Here is a 23,016-nt window from a genome sequence, read left to right on the forward strand (position 1 = left end):
AATAAAAGATGTTGAGACTCTAAAAAAGATTTTGAGAAATGAAGAACAACAGTAAGAGATGGATGGAAAAAGAAAAGAATATAAAGAATGATTGTGTACACCAGTGTTTCCCAACCTTTTTTGAGCCGCGGCACATTATTCATATTTTCAAAATCCTGGGGAACACTGAACGGGGGGGGAGGGGCGGCTAAAGAAAAGTTTTGACAAAAAAAAATCTTCCTCCATTTCACTCTATTTCTCCCTCACTCTTTCTCTCTCTTCCTTCCTTCCCTTCTTTCTCTCTCTCCATCCCTCTTTCTTTCTTCCTTTCTTTTTTGCTCTCTTTCTCTCTCCCTCCTTCCCTCCCTATATGTCTTTCTCTCTCCCTTGCTCTCTCTGCCTCTCTTGCTATCTCTCTTTCATTCTCTCTCTTTCTCTGTCTCTCTTGCTATCTCTTTCTCTCTCTCTGTCTCTCTGTCTCTCTTTCTCTCTCTCTTGCTAGCTCTCTTTCTTTCTCTCTCTTTCTCTCTCTCTCTCTGTCTCTCTTGCTATGTCTCTCTTTCTTTCTCTCTCTCTCTCTGCTTCTCTTTCTCTGTCTCTCTTTCTCCCCCTTCCTTTCTTCTCTGCGGAGGCCGGCGAAGGTTTTTCTTATTTTAAAAGTTCCGGGTGGCAGGGGGATGCAGAGCCCGCACGCACACACACCCAACATTCCAAATCCTGCCTCAGCTATGAGAAGAACGCCTGCCCCGCCTGTCCTGTAGCCCTTTCGCTGACAGCCTGGGACAAAAGCGCTCGGTGAAGGGACTGAAAGAGGGGCCGGGTGGGCGTTAGCAGCCGGATGAAGAGGACGAGAAGCCGCTGCAGCCACCCCCAATCCCCCCCCTTCCCTGGGTACCTTCCAAAGGCCCCTGGAAAAAGGCAGGAGGTAGCAACGAGGCGCGAGGACAAGCAGGCAGCTTGGCGGAGGGGAAGCGCTGAGGGGCTCTCCTCCTTCCCCACCCCCGCGCTTTTCTCCTGCCCTGGCTTTTGCTTCGCCCGCAGATTTTCCCGCAGTTCAAAAGGAGGCAAGAGGTGGCCTGGATGAAATTGCGGGGAAATCATGGGGCGAAGCGAAAGCCAGGGCGAACTCGCAAAGGCGGGCTCAGGCTGCATGAGGAGAAAGAGGCGGAGGGAAAGAAGGCGATGGCAGCGGGACCTGCAGCTCGGTGGGCGTCTCCTTGTGGGATGGAATCCTCTCTTTCTCATGCTACTCCCACCATGGCTACGCGCAGTCCCGGCGCCCCTGGCTGAAGGTCGTCCTGTGGCTGGTCTTGGGCTTTACGGTTGCTTCCTGGTTCCCTCTCCTCCCACCACCTGTGTCTACCACCAGCGCCTCATTCCTTCCAGGCAGCCCAGCCACGCTGCCGTAGAAAGTGCAGAAGTTATTGCCGCCGCCTCTGCCTCCACTCAGGGAGCCATCGTGGTTGAGCTGAGCGAGAGGAAAAGGCGTGGTGACAACGGTGGCTCCCTGAGTGTAGGCAGAAGCAGTGGCAATAATCTCTGTGCTTTCTACGGCAGCGTGGCTGGGCTGGCCGGAGGGAAGCGGCAGCTCCCACTCGAGGAACCCACGGGAACGGCCGGCGGCTTGGTGGGAGGCGACGGCGGGAGACACAGGCGGTGGGAGGAGATGGAACCAGGAAGCGACTGTGAAGCCCAAGACCATCCACAGGACGACACTCAGGCAGGGGCGCCGGCAGCACCCCGCCCAGCTGCAGCTTCCCTAGGAGCTTCGCGGCACACCTGGCCGTGTCTCGCGGCACACTAGTGTGCCGCGGCACACCGGTTGGGAAACGCTGGTGTACACAATGTATAAATATATAATATGTCAATATGAATGTAAATATATGGATGTCGACCTACCCGAAAATTATTAAGAGATAATATGTAAATATTAAAAAATCAATAAAAGTTATGGCAAAAAAAAAAGAGTACCAGGAGATGGAGAGAAATTACCGAATTCTCAGCCTTTTTAAGGACACTGGGTAAACTTCACTTTCTAAACACTTTTGGAAATTGCACATTTAACTACAGTATCTTAAAGCTAATAAGGATTTTAAAAATGAAAAGTTTGCAGAGCCACCTGGTAAGTTTACTTTCATTCTGGAATAAGAGACAAAAATATAAGCTTAAGAATTTAAAGAAATCAAAAGAAACAGAAAAAAAATTAAACCTTTAAGAACATCATAAAGGAATGAGGAGTCTAGATGAATTTGAAATATTAGGACTTTTACTATGATGCTTAGGAAATAATGTGCTAAATAGCACTTTTGTGGATACTAAGATATTTACTCATTTTAAGGTAGAGGCAGAAATAGAGACTTTGTTATTTCACAAATTGGACACTAGAGGGAACTAAAGATTCTAGGTTTAAAAGGAAAAAGAAAAAGGCAGGATTGCCTTTTGTCTTTACTTACATTGGAATAAAAGGACAGAAAATGGTATAACATATGAAATATTCCAGAACATCTTTGAAAAATGGGAACAGAAACTAATAGCTATAATATCAGCAATGATGTCTGCTACTGTGACTACATTATTTAATAATAAATAATTATTATTTATGACCTATAAAGCCCTACATGGCATCGGACCAGAATACCTTCGGGACTGCCTTCTGCCGCACAGATCCCAGCGACCGATTAGGTCCCACAGAGTTGGCCTCCTCCGGGTTCGGTCAACAAAGCAATGTCTGGCGGGACCCAGGGGAAGAGCCTTCTCTGTGGCGGCCCCGGCCCTCTGGAATCAACTCTCCCCGGAGATTAGGACTGCCCCCACCCTCCTTGCCTTTTGTAAACTCCTGCAAACCCACCTATGTCACCAAGCATGGGGAAATTGATATACCCCTCGGCTGTTCCATTTTATGTATGATTTGTTTGGGCTATATGATTGTTTTTAATAAGGGTTTTAAAATAGTTTTTTTAAATATTGGATTTGTACTTTGTATTGTTTGTTGTGAGCCGCTCCAAGTCCTTGGAGAGGGGTGGCATACAAATCTAATAAATAAACAAGCAAGCAAGCAAACAAACAAATAAATAAAAACAAATAAACAAATAGATAAAAATAATTTATTATATTTGTATGCCGCCCCTCTCCGAAGATCGAAGAAGAATAGAGTAGAGTAGAGTAGAATAGAATAGTTGGAAGGGACCTTGGAGGTCATCTAGTCCAACCCCATGCTTATGCAGGGAATGCTGTCCCAGCGATGGTAAACCAAGTGTCCAAATTGCATGCGTGCATGCCCAAATTGAAAGGTGAGCATGTGTGAACATGCACATGCCTGAACATGTGTGCCTGTGCCTCAGAGACCCAAAGACTAGCTGGCCAGTGGGATTGGGGTCTCCCAACTCCAGCAGCATGGTAAGAGGTAAGATTTTTGGTTTTGTGAGCTTCTGATTCATTGTTTGCAGGGAAAAAGAAGTTCATGAAAGAAACACCACAGAGATCTGACCTGGGGTGGTGGCACGCATGCCAGCAGACAGGGCTCTGCGTGCTACCTCTGGCATGTGTGCCATAGGTTCATTATCACAACCCTATACCACTTCAGACAAATGGTTATCCAATCTCTTCTTAAAAACTTCCAGTGTTGGAGGATTCACAACTTCTGGAGGCAAGTTGTTCCACTGAGTAATTGTTCTAACTGTCAGGAAATTCCTTAGTTCTAAGTTGCTTCTCTCCTTGTTTAGTTTCCACCCATTGCTTCTTGTCCTGCCCTCAAGTGCTTTGGAGAATAGCCTCCCTCTTCTATGTGGCAGCCCCTGAGATATTGGAACACAGCTATCATGTCAGCCCAACAAGAAAAGGTAATTTTTGAAATTAAGAGTTTTGTCTATTGAGGTCTGGAAGGAAATTTCCCTCCATCTAGTGGTGATATGGATGGATTTCTATCAGCAAGAAATGACATACATCTCAGTTGCCAATATATTATTATTATTATTATTATTATTATTATTATTATTATTTATTAGATTTGTATGCCGCCCCTCTCCGAAGACTCAGGGCGGCTCACAACAATAAAAACAATATTATAACAAAACAAATCTAATATTAAAAGTAGCATATAAAACCCTATCATATATTTAAAAACCAAACGGCACATTCATACCAAACATGAAACAAAATATAAAGAAGCCTCGGGGGAAAGGTGTCTCAACTCCCCCATGCCTGGCGGTATAAGTGAGTCTTAAGTAATTTACGAAAGACAAGGAGGATGGGGGCAGTTCTAATCTCCGGGGGAAGAGGGCCGGGGCCACCACAGAGAAGGCTCTTCCCCTGGGGCCCACCAAACAACATTATTTAGTCGACGGGACCCGGAGAAGGCCAACTCAGTGGGACCTTATCGGCCGCTGGGATTCGTGCGGTAGTAGGCGGTTCCGGAGGTACTCTGCCCACTTAGTAACTCCATCATTTACTTCAAAGTATGTAATCCTTGAAGTTGTAGGGCAAAACCAAAACCAAAAAACCTTCAGATAGAAAGTGCCCTTTCCAGGACTGGAAATAACTTTTTCTCTTGAAATTTCTCATTTGGAAAAAAAAATAGTGTTTGTTCTTACTCCAAAAGACAAAAGACAAAATTCCAAAAAGATTTGGTACCTCTATAACAGTGGTTCTCAACCTTTCTAATGCCATGACCCCTTAATACAGTTCATATTGTTGTAGTGACCCTCAACCCAGGGCCACCATCAGGAATTTTGGGGCCCCATACAGCCTAAGTGTCTGCCCCCCCCCGCCATTTTAAAACTATTTTAAGTCGCCAAGCCACTCCATCCCCCGGGGATCATTTCCTGCTTCACGCCAAGCGAGGCGGTCCCATAGGCCAGTGTTTCCCAACCTTGGCAACTTGAAGATATCTGGACTTTAACTCCCAGAATTCCCCAGCCAGCGAATGTCAAGGTTGGGAAGCACTGCCATAGGCTATTTCAGGAACTGGGTTAAGCCGATTATGTGGACTCGTCCAGGAGAAAGAAAGAAGCGGGAGTGACAAGGGAAAGAAAGATCCTGGCATCGGTCAGGCGGAGCGAGGCTTATTTACGGCTCCTTGGCACTTCTCCCTTCTTGTTGACAAAACCATGTGCTTTCTAGCGAGGGGAGAGGGGAGGGGGATCCCACACCCGGCAGCCACCGGCGAGGAGCTGGAAAGGACGAGGGGAGAGAAAAAGAAGGGTACCAGCAGTCAGGCGGGTGTCTTGAGGGGGCACTCCCATCTGGAAGGAAGGGAAGAAAGGTGAGGGCGAGCTATGAAGGAAGGAAGGAAGGAAGGAAGGAAGGAATGGTAAAAGGGGCGATCAAGAGAGGAATGGGTGAATGAATGGACGGAGGGTGGGAAGGAAGGAAGGAAAGAGGGAAGGGACAGGAACAGAGGAAGGGTGCAAAGCAAGCAAGGAAAGGTGTGAAAGGGGAGAGTAAGAGAGGAAGAAGTGAAAGAAGGGAGTGAGGGAGGAAAGAAGGGAGGAAGGAGAAGGAAAGCAAGAAATGGAGGGAGGGAAGGAAAGAAAGAAAGAAAGAAAGAAAGAAAGGGGAAAGGACAGGAACAGAGGAAGGAAGGAAACTTATGAAAGGGGAGAGTAAGAGAGGAAGGACTGAAGGAAGGGAGGGAGAGAAGAAGGTAGGAAGGAGAAAGAAAAGAAGAAATAGAGGAAGGGAAGATAAAAGAGAGAAAGAAAAAGAGCAAGAAAGAGAAAGAAAGAAAGAGAATGAAAGAGAAATAAAAAGAGAGAGGGAGAATGAAAGAAATGGAAGGAGGGAAGGAAGGAAGGAGAGAAAGCAAGAGAAAGAAAGAAATCAAGATAAAGAAAAAAGAATGAATGAATGGACGGAGGGTGGGAAGGAAGGAAGGAAAGAGGGAAGGGACAGGAACAGAGGAAGGGTGCAAAGCAAGCAAGGAAAGGTGTGAAAGGGGAGAGTAAGAGAGGAAGGAGTGAAAGAAGGGAGTGAGGGAGGAAAGAAGGGAGGAAGGAGAAGGAAAGCAAGAAATGGAGGGAGGGAAAGAAAGAAAGAAAGGGGGAAGGGACAGGAACAGAGGAAGGAAGGAAACTTATGAAAGGGGAGAGTAAGAGAGGAAGGACTGAAGGAAGGGAGGGAGGGAAGAAGGTAGGAAGGAGAAAGAAAAGAAGAAATAGAGGAAGGGAAGATAAAAGAGAGAAAGAAAAAGAGCAAGAAAGAGAAAGAAAGAAAGAGAATGAAAGAGAAATAAAAAGAGAGAGGGAGAATGAAAGAAATGGAAGGAGGGAAGGAAGGAAGGAGAGAAAGCAAGAGAAAGAAAGAAATCAAGATAAAGAAAAAAGAATGAAAGAGCAAGAGAGAAATAGAGAAAGAAAGAAAAAGAAACGAAAGAAATTGTGATTTTGACTATGCCGGCTTTTCCCTCCCCCGCTCCCAGCTCCCCACAAACCACCTACCCCTCTACCGCAAGAGGGAAGCGCCCGAGGCGCCAGGTTCTTCCTTTTCTCCCTCGCCCACATCCTTGCCGCGGTGACTCACCAGGAGAAGGCTGGAGACCCACGCGGCTCCTCGGGGGGCCTTGCGGAAGGTGGCGGCGGAAGCCCCCATGGCCGGTGCTGGGTGCGAGGAAGGATGCTTTCTGCGCGGGCGGAAGCCGAGAGCTGAGAAGGGCGCGCCTTGCCCACCCTCGCCGGAAGAGCTGCCCATCTAGCAGTCCCGCTGCCCCATTGCCCGGCAGGGGATGATGGGCAAGGGATGCCTCGGGGAAGGAGGGCAGGGCGGGAAGGGAAGGAGGGGGCTGGCGGGGGTTTAGGAAAGGGGAGCCCGCCGGGCACGAGGGAATGCTGGCTGCGCGGGGCTCCGAGGCCAGCCTTGCAGCTCCTCGGCGGGAGGAGCCGAAAGCCACCGGGAGAGGACTGGGCTCAGCAGGAGAAGCGCTGGGCCCCCCCCCCATTATTCAATTTCCCCAGGCCTGTGACGCCACTCCCACTAGTACCGGTCTATCGGCGGCCCTGCCACAACCATAAGTCTAGCACCAATTCTCCGGACAGAGCTTTAAGCTAATTGACAGGAAGGTCAGAAGGAGACTCCCACTGTAAACGCTGGATTGGTCAGATTGTAAAAATATGTTCCAAGGCACCAGATTAGAAGCTTTAGTTCCTAACACCATGGGAAATGTATCTTTTCCCATGGTCTTAAGTGATTCCTGTGAAACAGTTGTTCAAACTCCAAAGGGGTCCTGATCTCCAGGTTGAGAACCACTGCTCTATAAGGTCATGAGGCCCAGATACCACAAAAACACCAGCAAAAGGTTTAGAATTAAAATTCTAGAATTAAAACCCTTGTGATGTGGCGGAGATTTGGATGAAATATGTTGGAGTTTGTGATTGTTTGTTTGAAGCAGTACTGCACCTTTTGATGAAGAGAAAAGAAGAAGAAATCCAGTCAATAGTCAATGCCTCCACAAAACTATGAATATTAAACCCACTTTAAGTCATTTTTAGGGAAGCTGAAAAGTCAGAATCTCACTCTTCAATTTCTTCTTTCTTCAGATGTTCAAACCACTGCAAGTTTTCTGTTGGCCCCTTGAAAATTATATACTTCAGCGGTTGACAATATCTGTGGCATACAAGGAAAACCAGTACAAAATGTTTTATACATGGCACTTACGACCAGTAAGAATTGCAAAGATGTTTCCAAACTCATCCACACTGTTGGAAATTCAAAAAAGATTGCAGGTACTTTTTACCATCTGCTCAAAACAAAATAATATTGGAATAGGAAACTGGTTGAAAGAAAGAATAAAAGAGAAAATTGATAGAAAACCTGAATTATTTTTGCTAGGCATAATAGATAAGACAGTACCTCATTATACATATTTCTCAAAGCAGCAAAAATTATCTATGCACAATGTTGGAAAAGCATAGAAATCCCCAAGAACGAAGATATAATTAGAAAGATAATGGACTGTGCCAAAATGGATAAGCTAGCCAAGGAATTAAAAAAAAAAGAGGAATCTGATTATTATAATGTATGGAACAAAGTATATGAATGGCTGAGAGAGAGAAAGAACAATTAAATGATGATGTGTAATTGTTAATTCTTGAACTAATCAAGAAAGGACTGTACAGTTTAAAGTATCTATTTATAGGAATAGTTAAAATATTGTACATATGTAGAAACATAGAAACATAGAAGACTGACGGCAGAAAAAGACCTCATGGTCCATCTAGTCTGCCCTTATACTATTTCCTGTACAGTAATACCCCGCTCGTTGCGAGGGTTCCGTTCCAGGACCCCCCGCAACGAGCGGGTTTTCGCGAAGTAGCGCTGCGGAAGTAAAAACACCATCTGCACATGCGCAGATGGTGTTTTTACTTCCCAGCAGCGAGGAGCCGAAGATTGGGGTTTCCCCGCCGCCCACGCAAACTCCTCGCTGCTGCCGCGCCCGCCGCTCGCCCACCCTGAAAGGGAAAGCCCCCCCAGGCCGGCTCCGATCCCCCAGGCCGTGTCTCCTTCTCCCTCCTCCTCCTCTTCTTCCCTGCTCTTCCATCCTTCGCCGCCGAGGTCGCCAGGAAGGGAGAAGAAGAGTCAATGAACGGCGCCAGCCGCCGCCTCGCCCAACGCAAAGCGCAAGAGCCCAGACCCGGAGGCAACCCGCTCGCTGTCTGCGGCGCTTCGAGTTTTTCCTTCCGGAGGCGCGCTCGGCGCTCGCTGCAGCGGGGGAAGACCCAGGGAAGGTTCCTTCGTCCGCTGCCCATGGAAAGGGGAAACCCGGATCTTCGGCTGCAGCGAGCGTCGAGCGCGCCTCCGGGAGGAGAAACTCGAAGCGCCGCGGACAGCGAGCGGGTTGCCTCCGGGTCTGGGCTCTTGCGCTTTGCGTTGGGCAAGGCGGCGGCTGGCACCGTTCATTGACTCTTCTTCTCCCTTCCTGGCGACCTCGGCGGCGAAGGATGGAAGAGCGGGGAAGAAGAGGAGGAGGAGGAGGGAGAAGGAGACACGGCCTGGGGGATCGGAGCCGGCCTGGGGGGGCTTTCCAGCAACCCACGAGCCCGGGTTGGGGGCTCGTGGGTTGCTGGAAAGCCCCCCCAGGCCGGCTCCGATTTTTTAAAACAGGCGCGCCGCTTCTCCGCTGACTCCTGGCGAACTTCCCCGCTTTAGGAGTCAGGAGAAGACCCAGGGAAGCCGCCCAGCAGCTGATTTGCCCGGCCCATCTACGCATGCGTGCCCATAGAAAAAAAAGGGCACGCATGCGCAGATGGTGTTTTGACTTCCGGGTTCAAAAATCGCAAATTACCCTGTTCGCAATGGTTGGGGACGCAATAACCGGGGGATCACTGTACAATGGATATATGTTTATCCCAGGCATGTTTAAATTCAGTTACTGTGGATTTACCCACCACGTCTGCTGGAAGTTTGTTCCAACGATCTACTACTCTTTCAGTGAAATAATATTTTCTCACGTTGTTTTTGATCTTTCCCCCAACTAACTTCAGATTGTGTCCCCTTGTTCTTGTGTTCACTTTCCTATTAAAAACACTTCCCTCCTGGACTGTATTTAACCCTTTAACACATTTAAATGTTTCGATCATGTCCCCCCTTTTCCTTCTGTCCTCCAGGCTATACAGATTGAGTTCATTAAGTCTTTCCTGATACGTTTTATGCTTAAGATCTTCCACCATTCTTGTAGTCCGTCTTTGGACCCGTTCAATTTTGTCAATATCTTTTTGTAGGTGAGGTCTCCAGAACTGAACATAGTATTCCAAATGTGGTCTCACCAGCGCTCTATATAAGGGAATCACAATCTCCCTCTTCCTGCTTGTTATACTTCTAGCTATGCAGCCAATCATCCTACTTGCCTTTCCTACCGCCCGACTACACTGCTCACCCATTTGAGACTGTCAGAAATCACAATCCCTAAATCCTTCTCTTCTGAAGTTTTTGCTAACACAGAACTGCCAATGCAATACTCAGATTGAGGATTCCTTTTCCCCAAGTGCATTATTTTACATTTGGAAACATTAAACTGCAGTTTCCATTGCTTTGACCATTTATCTAGTAAAGCTAAATCATTTACCATATCACAGACCCCTCCAGGAATATCAACCCTATTGCACACTTTACAGTCATCGGCAAATAGGCAAACCTTCCCTACCAATCCTTCCCCTATGTCACTCACAAACATATTAAAAAGAATAGGACCCAGAACAGACCCTTGTGGCACACCGCTTGTAACCTGTCTCTACTCAGAATACTCGACATTAACAATAAAGACCAAGTAAACAGATACAAATACTGTATTAATATATTTATTTATGGATAATATAGATCTTGATTCTATCTGATGAAAGCTTATAATATATAGGCTATAATTTATGCGTGGTATGTCTGTATGTATGATTGGTTTCTTAAATTGGGGTTTTTAATATTACTTTTAATATTAGATTTGTTCATATCATCATTTTACTGTTGTTAGCCACCCCGAGTCTACGGAGAGGGGCGGCATACAAATCTAATTAATAAAATAAATAAATGAATACATAAATAATAAATCTAAGTTTTGATCATGTGACCATAGGGATCGTGCAATGGTTCGTGTGAAAGATGCTCATAAGCAACTTTTTTTCTGTGCTGCGGTAACTTCGAACAATCACTAAATGAACTGTTATAAGTCAAGGAGTACTTGTACATTACTCTACATTATGAAACAACAATTTCTTTGATCCTCCCCCCCCCCCCCCCCCAATTCTTATGTTAAAATGGACTTTGGAATGCAAACCCATTCTTTTTCTGGAAAATGTAAAAACACTGATTGTGGAACCAAGACAGCTACATAATTTTTACATTTTGAGTTCCTGCAGTAGTTTAGGGGCCAGACCGTACCAAGCAGCTGAAATAAAGCTACCTTAGAATGCTTTACATCAGGGTCAGGCATCAGTACAAGGATACCATTCACCCCACCCCTAAAAATAAAGTTTAAAGAGTAGCTTTCAAAAAAGGAAATAGTGCTAGCATCCAAGGGACTTTCCTGCTAAGACCACAGTAGGTTTCAAAAATCAGGGAAGAACTAGTCATCAATTGCTGAATTGCATTTGCCAATAGAGTATTAAATGTGTGAGAAGAAAGCAGAAGGAATAATTTATTTTGAATAAATAACATTCAAATCATTTGGTTTGGCATGATCTCTTAACAGGCAGCAAACAAAACTAAAGGGTTAATGTTTACCTTGAAACGTCAACGTTTTTTTAATCCTATCGGTACAATAGATTGTCGCTATCTACAAAAACCAAACAGGTGTATGTAAAAGTGTATGCGCTCGTCCCTTTTAATGATAATTCAGAGCCAATTTCTGGTGACTTGTGTGCTCTACCTGCATTCCTAAAACTACCATTCAATGTGGCAAAAACAAAACAATGCTGAAATTAAACATGCAAAGTTTAATTTAAACTGTTACCAAAACAATGCACAAATAGTAAATTCCATTTACTCCTTTATATATTAACATCTTGCCTGACCATATACATAGGTAAGTAGTTCTTTAGAGCGAGATACTGAGATATCATTCCTGGAGGTAACTTTCAAGTGGCCCAAACTTCAAAGAATGAGATTACCAATTACTACCCTTGAAACAAAAGAGTGAAGAAAAATGTGGACCTCAAAATTGAAATTTGCAAGGATCTAGTTTACATTAGAAATCCCAACCTGGTGGGTTTTTTGTTTTTTGGGGTGTGTGTGGGGTTTGCAGGTGTAATTCAGAGTTAAAACTGCCCTATTTTATAGCAGCAAAACAATAGGTACTCATTCCAGGATTCTTGAATGTGTAAAAAGGAAGATCACGGAAAAAAAAACAATTTGGAATGAAGTAGAAACTTCTCAACAGTGAGAATTAACCAATGGAACAGCTTGCTTTCAGAAGTTGTGGATACTTCATCACAGGCAACTGCATGTACAATGCCAGGGACTCAGCTCCTGCGCATGTGCAGAAGAAACCCCCCAAATTCCATAATAATAATAAAAATTAAAAAGACTCCTCCCCCAAAAGCCAAAAACAAGAGGGCGACCACATGCAGTGTGCTGGAAACTCAGCTTCAGAAAGAAAAAAAAAAGACCAAGAAAAAAATCCCTCCCCCAATTTTAAAAAATAAAATAATCCTAAAATATTTTTTTAAAAAGGATGGTGGCATCCACAGGCCAACACTGACTGAATTAGTTCCATGTCACCATAACATCACCAGTGAGTCACTATCAGTTTGGACAAACCCGTCTCTGCTCATCCTTCTAATGTAGAGGATTTCTACTCCTTCCCACTCCTTCCAAAACCTGCATTATGGGGGAAAAAATTAAAAATACAGGCAGGCCTCAATTTACAACCATTCAGTTAGTGACTGTTACAAGCAGCCTTGAATAAAGTGAATTATGACCATTCCATTCTTATGAGTAATGCAACATACCCATGATCATGCGATGAAAATTTGGATGCTTAGCAACTCTCATTTATTGATGTTTGCAGTGACCAAGGGTTCTGGGACCACTTTTTGCAAACCACTTTACAAAGTAAACGGGGAAAGTCAAATTTACTTGCATTGTAAATATTTCCTTAACAACTATGGAAATGGGGGCCAAACTCACTTTAAAACTGTTTCCCTTAGCAACAGAATTTTTGGATTTGACTGCGATTGTAAGTCGAGGGTACCTGTATTGCATGAAAGGAAAGGCCATCCTGTGATCTCAAGAAAAATAAAAAAATAAAATTTATCTCAGGTCCCACATTTCCATATTGCCACGGCAATGGAAAAAGCAGACACACACAGGCATTTTGGTTTGATAGAATCAAGGTCTTTATTGATCTCATTGTAACAGCAACCATTGGCGAGAGTGTTTTCCCAAACACCTGTTTCAGTAAAAATCAGATATGTTACAGAAGTACCCAAGGATTTTTCAGACCACCTTTGATGGTTAAAACAAGAATCCTGGGGTTTAGTTAAACATGGATGATGTGCCAAAAAAAAAAAAAGAACAGGAAGATACGACGCTTTCAAATGCATTAAGAACATTCAGTAATCTTTTTTTGGCAGTGGCTTCTACTCTTACTTCAATGCCGACAAATAAGATAGAAAAAAACAAGCTGCCACACATAATGTCTGAAGGAGAACTTCACCCACTTAAGGCAAAGAAAGGCACTCCGGTTTGCCATCCTCATGATATGAAATAGGCAATAGAGGGAAGATGGGAGGAGGAGCAAGGTAGTTTGGTGTTCCTCAGATAAATGGGGACAAAGGTGCTGATTATTTTTCCCCACATCTGATTTGATTTACAACCATTTTTATAAACAACTGGTCCTTATAACATTGGATTTCTACGTTGGATGAATTATTGTCAATGCTTGGAAAGCCAGGTGTATGAAACATCACCAGCTAAACCAGATACACCTCATAATCAATCCAAAACATTTTCCCTGATGTTATTTCTTCTAAAAGTAATTTACACACACATATATATATTTATATATATATTGGGAAGTATATATTCACCCATACATATATTATTCTTGCATTCACCCTCTCTCCACAGTAGAATTCTCTTAAATGTTCAAGAGTTACCCAGTTTTGCAGATGATCAGCAACTGCAAATCTCTTCCAACCTGCCATGTCTCTGTGAAACTGCAGGATGCAAGAGTCAAAATGCTCATGAAATCTATCGCCATGCAACCTCTTCATTCTTCTACCTGTTCTTTGAACTCCGATTCCATGCCTATCAAATTGTCCTTCGTGGATTCCTCACCACTGTAAAAATTTAACTAAAAGATCATGAAGACAAATCTCACTTTTTCACCCGTCAGCAAAATCTATTCAGCAAGTTAAGATTAATAGAGAAATCGGATGGGGGAAAGGGACTGAAATTGTGTTTGGTACCAAGTTTGCAACTGCAGAACTAATCCAGAAAGTTTTAACACAGTCCTGAGGTTTACAGAGAACTCAACGCAACAAAGCTTAACTGTCCAATTATTGATATATCAAGGAGCAATCCATAAATGATGGTGAAAAGCAGTAATCCGAGGGGTACATAGTATTAGATACTAGATGTCTAGGACAAAATAAGTTTGATATGGAAAGCAGCATGCTTCTTTTTGGATGAAGATAACTGAAATTGTCTTCTGTTATTCTGTTGTGAGCCGCCCCGAGTCTGCGGAGAGGGGCGGCATACAAATCTAAATAAATGAAATGAAACTGCAAGCAGGCCATGAACTTGTAGAATATCTATCTATCCTCTCAGCCACAATTATCCAAGTCCACTTAGAGCCAGGCCAAAACCAATCACTCAGGCAGACAAGTACAGAGAAAGAATTAAGGAATGTATCCCCCACCCCCCAACAAGTAGTCTCACACAAATGTCTACTCAGGGCATACTTTTTCTTAGAGCTAAAAGGTTTCATTGTCATCATTCAACACCTGGTCAAAAATCCTTGCCCATCTACTAATAGATCCAGATTCAAATGTAGCCTCCTGGTTAAGATTGGATCATTAGCCAATTTATAGTGGAAAGCTCATTGTTAATCCAATTCTATGTAGACAAATGCCAGAAACAGTGGCAGAATTGTGAACTTTAAATTTAGGCTCTAGAAATCCTCATTGATGCATTGAGCACACTATCTTTGGTGATGGCAAGGGCAACTTACCATGGATCTTTTCAAGTGTTCCAAGTGGCATCTCGGAGTCAAAACAGATAGTATTTTAGCCATAACACTGAAGATTTTCCAAGGCCACTATAAACATCCTTTATTAGTTCTCTGTACAAAAGGTTCTTATAACAGAATCCTTCGGTGATGATGAGCCATAGCAAATATTTAAAATATTTTAATTCTGTTCCTACTATACAGTCCTCCTCATTATAGAAACTACAGTTGATGCAAATAATTACAATCCTCCATTTTTTGTTGTGAAAATCAGCAAATAAACCAGATGTCAAAAGCAGTCTAGATCAGTATTTGACAACCTCAGCAACTTTTAGACAGGTGAATCTAAACTCCCTGAATTTTCTAGCCAGCATCAAATACTGGTTTAGACAACTGAACTGGAAGAGTTTTTTAAAAATTATTATTATTTTTCAAAAATCAACATACTAAGTTGGAATGCTATAGCTAATGGAAGACCAGAATTTTTATTTTTATGCCACAAAGAAGTATGTGTGTGTGTGTGTGTGTAATTGCATTTTTAAGCACAACAACAAAGAAATAAACAGCAACCAAATATTAAACGGTCTCAGATAATCGGAGGAGATGGAAAGTAATACTCAATCCGTTGCTCGATGTTCTTGCCAAACAAGCCTAAACTGAATTGGCAAAGACAGCAAGCAACCTATCACAATTAAGTTTTGTGCTAATTTTCTTCCAGAGACATTTTCTGAGTTTACTCATTCTTCAGCATATGTGAATTGCTACATTTTTGCATAAGTATTCAACCTGATTCAGGGAATCCAGATATTTCCAGTGAAATGTTTTCAAATATGTACACTTGGTGTGAGGGTGACTTCTAATTCAGTGTGTCTTTCACCATTACTACACTTTATCTAGATGGATTTTGCTGTTTTTTGTTTTAAAATAATGATGTAAATAGCTTCTGGTCATTCAGGCTGAGATTGCTCTCTGGAAAGTTGAAAGGTTCCAAAAGAGCAAAGCTGGTTCAACCTATTTGTTTGTAATAAATAAAAGATGGCATCTCCTAGTACAAATTGTCTGCCATTGATTGCCGAAATCTTTTTGTGCAAATGTCACATAAAATCCTTCCACCTGCAAAAGCTATTTGCAAAGCACAGCTCTTTAAGATAACACTAGGCATCCTTGTTTGGTCTTTTCACTAGCACAATTACTGGTATATAGGCAGTCAAGATCAGGGGTCCCCAAACTTGGCAACTTTTAAGACTTGTGGACTTCTAAGTCCCAGAATTCTCCAGCCAGCTATGCTGAAATTCACAAATCTTAAAATTGCCAAGCTTGAAGGCCTCTGGTCAAGATCAATGTTTCTCAACCTTGGCAATTTGAAAGTATGTGAACTTCAACTCCCAGAATTTCCCAGCCAGCCAACACTGGTCAGTAGAGTAACTACGACTGAAGTGTCATCACTTTTTTCCATGTGCTGCATGCACAAGACCTTAAAAAGGAGTTTCAACCACAATCACTTTCTCAACTTCCCCCATAGATTTCCCTGGATGCATTTATCTGCTGGCCTAATCCTAGAAACTGTAAATCCAAAGACAGACTCAATAAATGAATTTTAATTAATAATTTTCAGTCAGTTGATTACATCTATACAGCATTTTAACATGAAGTTTTAAGAAAAAGGGCAAAAAAAAGAGGAAAGCATGTTCTACATCAGATTATAAATCTGTTCCTTTTTGTTAGCAAAAGAAAAAAGAAAAAAGGAATTGACTAAAGCCTGCAGCCTTACTTACCTCAAATGTATTCACTTAGCTCATAATAGAGCTTAAAATTTATCAGCTATTCCAAAGTTTCTTTACAAAAAAAGCAGGGGAAATGATCATATACAGTATAGCACTGGAGGCCCCAGTTTAGAAAAGAGATACAATACTAATTTACTGATAAAAGAGATTGTGGTTCTGAATTTGAAGGGCTGCAAAATACATTAGCAATTATTTCTATTCTTTCAGCTATCGGATAGAAATTTTTCAAGTAATAAAAATCAGCTGCAAATATTTTTAGTGCCTAGCATTGTTACCTCTTAAGTCTTCTCTGCAAATTCTCTGAGAACTTATATTGTGCTAGGAGGATAAATTCTGCAGAATAAAGCAATGATCTTTTTTTCCCTTTATAGCTTTCTCTTCCTCTATAAAATGCAGCTTTATTCGTAGACAAGGATGAGAAAGCATGGGAAAGAAAATGGCCATGACTAAAGCAAATTTTAGGGCAGGGGTCCCTAAATTTGGCAACTTTTAAGACTTGTGGACTTCCTCAGATTTCTGGGAGTTGAAATCCACAAGTCTTAAAGTTGTCAAGTTTAGAGACCTCTTTTTAGGGAAATGGAACAATATTTGTTTCTTAATGACATTATTTTCTCAGAACCATCAGTAAGATATGAGTATACAGTACTAGCTCAATTTTATAAATTGGGGGGAAATTAAAGCAGATACAGGAGCAGAAAAAAATTATCCAAACACATGAAGAATCCTGCAGTACAAGAGAAATCTGTTCACTCAGACTACAGATCAATCCTTCCCTCTGGAACACTCCTTCCTTCAGCTAAGTTTATATGGAACAGACTTCAGAAGAATCAGGGTTTTTTTTTAATATAGCAACAAATTTGTGAAATCTCATGGAATTCTCTGGTATTTTTTTCATTATGAAAAGTGTCTTCTTAACAGTATTTTACTAGTTAAATCACCAGAAGGGAGAAAGTAACATACTAAAGTTAACTCCCAAATCCCAATTTTAAAAAAAAAAAAAAAAACTACAATGAGAACAAGGTCTGTTAGCAGCCCTCAAACTCTATTTTTACCCATTCCTTCCTTCCCTCGTTGGACTTAGCTGAACTGGGATTGTGATTAAAACTTCAGTTGTGCCCAAATCTGCCAAACAAAGCTGTTATTTGACTCTTCCCTACCACTAACTGTATGGCCATTGAATGGAGGTTCCAGACAGAAACACCAGAACCGTCTGTGTTCTGATTTATAACTGAACATGCAGTGAGTTTTAGAGGTCTCCTGGCCCAAATCCAAATGCTTACACTGCACTTCAAGGGATTCTTCCCTTGACCAGCTGCAGCTTAGTCACAGCACATTCACCCACTTTAGAAAGCAGCAATCTTTCCCCAGAGACATTGCAAATAGGATATTATTCCTGAGACATCGACAGTTACAAAGCAATTTTGCTTCTGTATTATTCACATTTTACAGTAGGCGAAACAAAATAAATTCCTGCCTTTCTTACATGCCCCCAAAGCTATCACAAAGGCAGAGGGTGAAGCAAAAACCCTGCACTCTACATTTTAGATCACGACACTCCCCCCTCTTTCTAAATCTAGTCAATTATGATAAAGTTGTCAATTTATAAAGAGAATTAAGAGCCAAAGTCGCTTCCCAGATTTGAAAATACAGGTGAATTCGAGAACTGAAATGAATTCTATTAAGTCATTTTATAGGCCAAAATCCAATAGGACGAACATATTCTCAGATATTCTTCTAGAAGTGAAGCCTACATTAATAAAAACAAGTATCTTTGTTGCCACATTCCCTGAGGCTGTATCACTTCCCTCTCCCAATTATGCCTGAACAATAAAATCCATGTGCAAAATTGCCATAGCGGTATGACTTCCCCACTAGGGAAAGCTAGCACAATTCAGTCATTCTGTTTTTGAGGTAGCACATGAATCACTCTTGGAAGACTTCCTAAAGGAATCAGAGGCAAATATTTTAGAGAAGAATCTTAGAACAGCAGAATCTCCAACCCCCATCAGTGTCAGATAGCAAGACCAATAGCCAGAGATAGTGGGAGTTGCAGTCTAATGACATCTGGGTGGGTCATGGTAACTTATCCTTGCCTTAGAGGCTTTGTTTTCAAAATAAAGTTACAGAGGAGGAAAGCATCACTGAAGACAAGGAGCAAACATCCAGTGTGGGTCTGTTATCTTAAAAAAAACAAAAAACAACCAACCCCCCCCCCAACTTATGTATGCAAGGTCACACCAAGCACTGTCTTAAGTAGTATTCCCTCTTCTGAGAGAAGGAAATACATTTTCTGCTGTCATCACTATAGTTTTTCTTAAGTCTGGGTGCTAAAATAATTAATTTTTGAAGAAAAAAAAGAAAAAAAATCTGCTTTCCATCTATTGGTGACATGAAGCAAAGAGTTTTATTATTCCATTAGCCAAGGCTAGGGGGTCTCCAAACCTGACAACTTTTAAGATTTGAGGACTTCAACTCTCAGAATTCCATTTTGGTTGAGGCATCCTGGGAGATGAAGTCTTAAAAGTTACTGAGTTTGGAGATCCCTGGCCTAGACAACAAAACAATCTAATATTGCAGCATTCTCAGAGTGCAAAGTATCATGGGGCCATGCAGTCATCACATGGATTCATCCATTGGCTGTATTAAACTGATTCACCAATTTTCTTTCTCGCAGTAACTGCTTTTTTTTTTTCCAACAAGGAGACTTCAATTGCCTATGAATTCCTACAAAGAAAGATCCTACTTGGTCTCTGCAACAATCCCAGGCAAACAGCACAAGATCACTCATGCCAGAACTAATCAACTTGGGAGTTAGGTCACCAATAGGTGGGAAATGGCCAGTGTATCAAAATAAACAGAATAAAGTAAGATCATCAGCAACTCTTCCTCCATACAGACAATAGGTTACAATGTGACTGATTTAATAATGTATGAATTTGAGAAAGAAAAGATATTGACCAAGAAGCAAATAGGTCTTGTTCGAAAAATGCAGTGAAATCTTTATGATTAGTCACCCTTTCAAATTCATTTGAAGTCATACATCATGAAATCAGCACTTAACATCTTCATAATTAATTGATTCTTAAGGTTCTCTGGTCCACCAAGACATTTTCACAAATTTCATTTTTGGAGGTTGGGTTTCTCTTAGTTAAGCATAACCAGGTTGCTTTATTTAATTATTTTGGCACAAAGATGCACTTGCCAAGAACCCACCAGATGTTACTGAGCAGCAAAAATTAAAGACTGGAAGAGGAATAGTAGAGAACAACCTTCGCAACTTTAAAGCTGTGTTGACCAACTCTCAGAATTCTGGAAGGTGAATTCCACACAGCTTAAAATAGCTGAATTTGAGAAACACTGATAGAAAAATCCATCAAGTGTGATATTCCCCAATTACATTAGGAAAAGATGTGGTTCATTTTTAACACTGGAGGGGGGGTTAAATGGGGGAATTGGAGATAATCTTTTTTGGGGGGGAGGGGGAAATGATATTGGGATGAAATATGAAGTGAAATGAATGCTCGATGAAGTGATGGTTCTAAATTATTTATCCATTTTTTAAAAAAAAGAAATTTTCAGGGGAAGCAGGAAAAAACCTCCCATAATACTCTTTTAGGAAAATCTCACAGCAGTGCCCACATGAAAGGTTATACTAACTAAAAAAGACAAGTTGAGCAACAGGATTTAGAAATATCAAAGAGAGTGCATTTTGCACATCAAAAAATGAGATATGACATAGGAACCAGTTAATAAATTGACATCAATTTAACAGCAGTTAAGGGAAAGGAGAACAATGGCAGTGTCATGTCACTTCAAACATATATCCACCCTTTCCATGCCCCTTGTGTGTTTTGCAATAAATATCCAATTGTTGATAGAAGTTAAATTCTCGCATGTGCATATTTGAACATTTGTCTCTAAAGTGCGAGAAGCCAAGGGACACTCCTTAGCCCTATAAATTTATCATGGGTTCCAAGTCAGTCACAGGGAGTGAGTAAGGCAAGCAGGGGAGGGGGAGATGGGTAGGAAGCATGGTATGGTTAATGGAAATCAAGGAGAGTCCTCTTATCCTTTGGCACTTCAAAAGCTGAAGTGAAAATTCTGTGGAAACAGCAGCTTCTTCTTTTTCTTCTTTCATCCTTCGAGTTATTGAACCTGATGATCAAAATCAGATGTGCACAGGTGATCAGGAATTGCTGTCTCTCCATGGTTACCCTCAGGAAAAATCAGATGTCCATTTCAAATTGAGAATCATCACCTGATTGAAAAACAAGAACACATGAAAATCAACAGAACATATTTTAGGAGGAGAAACTTTGCAGACATGGTTTTTTTTATGTCTCCTAAGAGATCAGTGAATTCTTACTTTCAATGACATTTGAGTCAGACCTCACCTCAGAGGTCACCTTCTGCTGCATTATGGAATCACGATGTTGGGTGCATATCCAAAATAAAACTGCCCTATTTCATTCTGTATATGGGCCAATACATCCAAAAGACATTCCACTTTGGGCATGGAGCACCCAATACCATATGACCCAAGCATGGTAAAGTTCATGCATGGAACGTCTGGGACATTTCTCACCTCCAATGTTTTTTATTGTAAATTCATGTTTTAGCTTGTGTTTTACACCTACATTCATGTTTAGCTTGTGTTTTACATTTGGCCTTCCTCCTTTACTTCTAAACAGTTTGTTATTGCATTGCTATTTGCTAGTCTTTGACTGAGATAAACTTTGAACTTGAAATGAAACAAGATGGTTGTTTGAGACCAGCTACATAAAGGAAAAAAATATTGGTAAATAGGAATTGGACAAAAAATTAGGTAAGTGAGTACAGTGGTACCTCAAGATACTAACACCTCGTCTTACGAACAACTTGTGATACAAACCCGGGGTTCAGAAAAATTTTGCCTCTTCTTACGAACTTTTTTCGAGTTACGAACCGGCGTTCGGAGACTGCTGGGAAGCCGCGCGGCTGTTTTAAAAGGTGACAGCCGGGCGGCGGGGCTTCCCAGAAGCCTCCCGAACGCTGGTTCGTAACTCGAACAAAGTTCGTAAGAAGAGGCAAAATTTTGCTGAACCCCGGGTTCGGTTCGGGAGGTTGCTGGGAAGCCCCCCAGGCCGGCTGCGACCTTTTAAAACACCCGCGCCGCTTCGCAGCTGTCTCCTGAAGCCGAACGCTAAAGCCGAACTTCCGCGTTCGGCTTCGGGAGACAGCTGCGAAGCGGCGCGGCTGTTTTAAAAGGTCGCAGCCGGCCTGGGGGGCTTGCCAGCACCCCCCCCCCGGTTCGGGGGGGTGCTGGGAAGCCCCCCAGGCCGGCTGTCACCTTTTAAAACAGCTGCGCGGCTTCCCAGCAGTCGCCGAAAGCCGTTTTTTTGCGGGGGGTTTTTTTGTTACACGGATTAATTGACTTTACATTGTTTCCTATGGGAAACAATGTTTCGTCTTACGAACCTTTCGTCTTACGAACCTCCTCCTTGCACCAATTAAGTTTGTATCATGAGGTATTACTGTATTATTAGCCTCACTTACCTAATTTTTTGTCCAATTCCTATTTACCAATAAAGAATATTTGTATCTCAAGGTTGAAAAAAGGGGTCCTCAGTGCTCTCCGAGCTTGCTTGTTTTCTTGCAGATTGTTCATTACCCAAATTGGTGACACTATCAGTGGTAGATGATGTTACCTAGTTTGGGTAATGAAACGTCTACAAGAATACAAGCAAGCTCATAGAGCACCCAGGACCCCTCAATTCCTATAGCCTATAGTGGGTTTCAGCTCGTCCCTCTAATGGATCAAGCCGATCTCATAAAGGATATAAACAAAATTGTATGGCAAAAAATATGTGCACTTTATCTCACCTTGAACTACTTTATATCATTTTGAAAAGGTAAACACCTCTCAATAATTCATAGTTATTGAATTGCTATGACACAGAAGGCAAAGGGGTAATAATTCACCATTCAATTCCTACCACATGCAATTGTTGGAACAGTTCACTGTTCTCTACAGCAGAAGCTCTCTAAATGCATTAGAGAGAGAGAGAAAACATCTGCAGACAGGAAATAAATTACTTGATCCCAAGGTAAAACTCATATTTGAACAGTAACAAAGTGCAGGAAACAGAATAGCTCTGTATCACTTCCCATTCTGGCTATAAAGAACAAGGAGATCAGTAATACTGCATGGTCCTTCCCACCCCCCAAAAAAACCCTCTTTGTTCTTTGGAATAAAGGTAGTGGTCAACTTACAGTCACAATTGCAACCAGAATTTCCATTCAAAGGCCGTGAAGTGAGTTGTGCCTATTTGATAACCTCTTATGCCACAAGAGAATAACTGCAACTGTTAAATGACTCACATGGTCACTAAGCGAATCCAGCTTTCCTCACTGACTCTGCTTGTTGAAAATCAGCTAGGAAAGGAACAAATGATGATCACGTAACCCTGGGATGTTGCAACGGCTGTAAACCCATGCTGATAGGCAAGCTCCCAAATTTTGATCATGTGATTATGGGGATGCTACGATGGTTGCAAGTGCGAGGATCAGTAATAAGTCACTTTTTTCAGTGCTGTTGTAAGCAAATGGTTGTGAGTCGAAGAC

At 42.2% G+C, this 23,016-nt stretch overlaps 1 protein-coding gene across 3 annotated transcripts in view; it reads right to left on the reverse strand.

Annotated features, from left to right (window-relative positions):
- Nucleotides 1–12,770: 12,770 nt before the first annotated feature.
- The window catches only part of LOC139167595 (paladin-like), a 126,495-nt gene continuing 116,249 nt past the window's right edge, over nucleotides 12,771–23,016 (reverse strand). For all 3 annotated transcript variants that reach the window (XM_070752219.1, XM_070752218.1, XM_070752220.1), the window contains exon 15: nucleotides 12,771–20,671. The gene's annotated coding sequence lies outside the window, so the exon portion shown is untranslated. The remainder of the gene's footprint in view (nucleotides 20,672–23,016) is intronic.

The sequence above is a fragment of the Erythrolamprus reginae genome, chromosome 5, assembly GCF_031021105.1.
Source record: "Erythrolamprus reginae isolate rEryReg1 chromosome 5, rEryReg1.hap1, whole genome shotgun sequence".
In the NCBI taxonomy this organism is placed as follows: domain Eukaryota; kingdom Metazoa; phylum Chordata; class Lepidosauria; order Squamata; family Dipsadidae; genus Erythrolamprus; species Erythrolamprus reginae.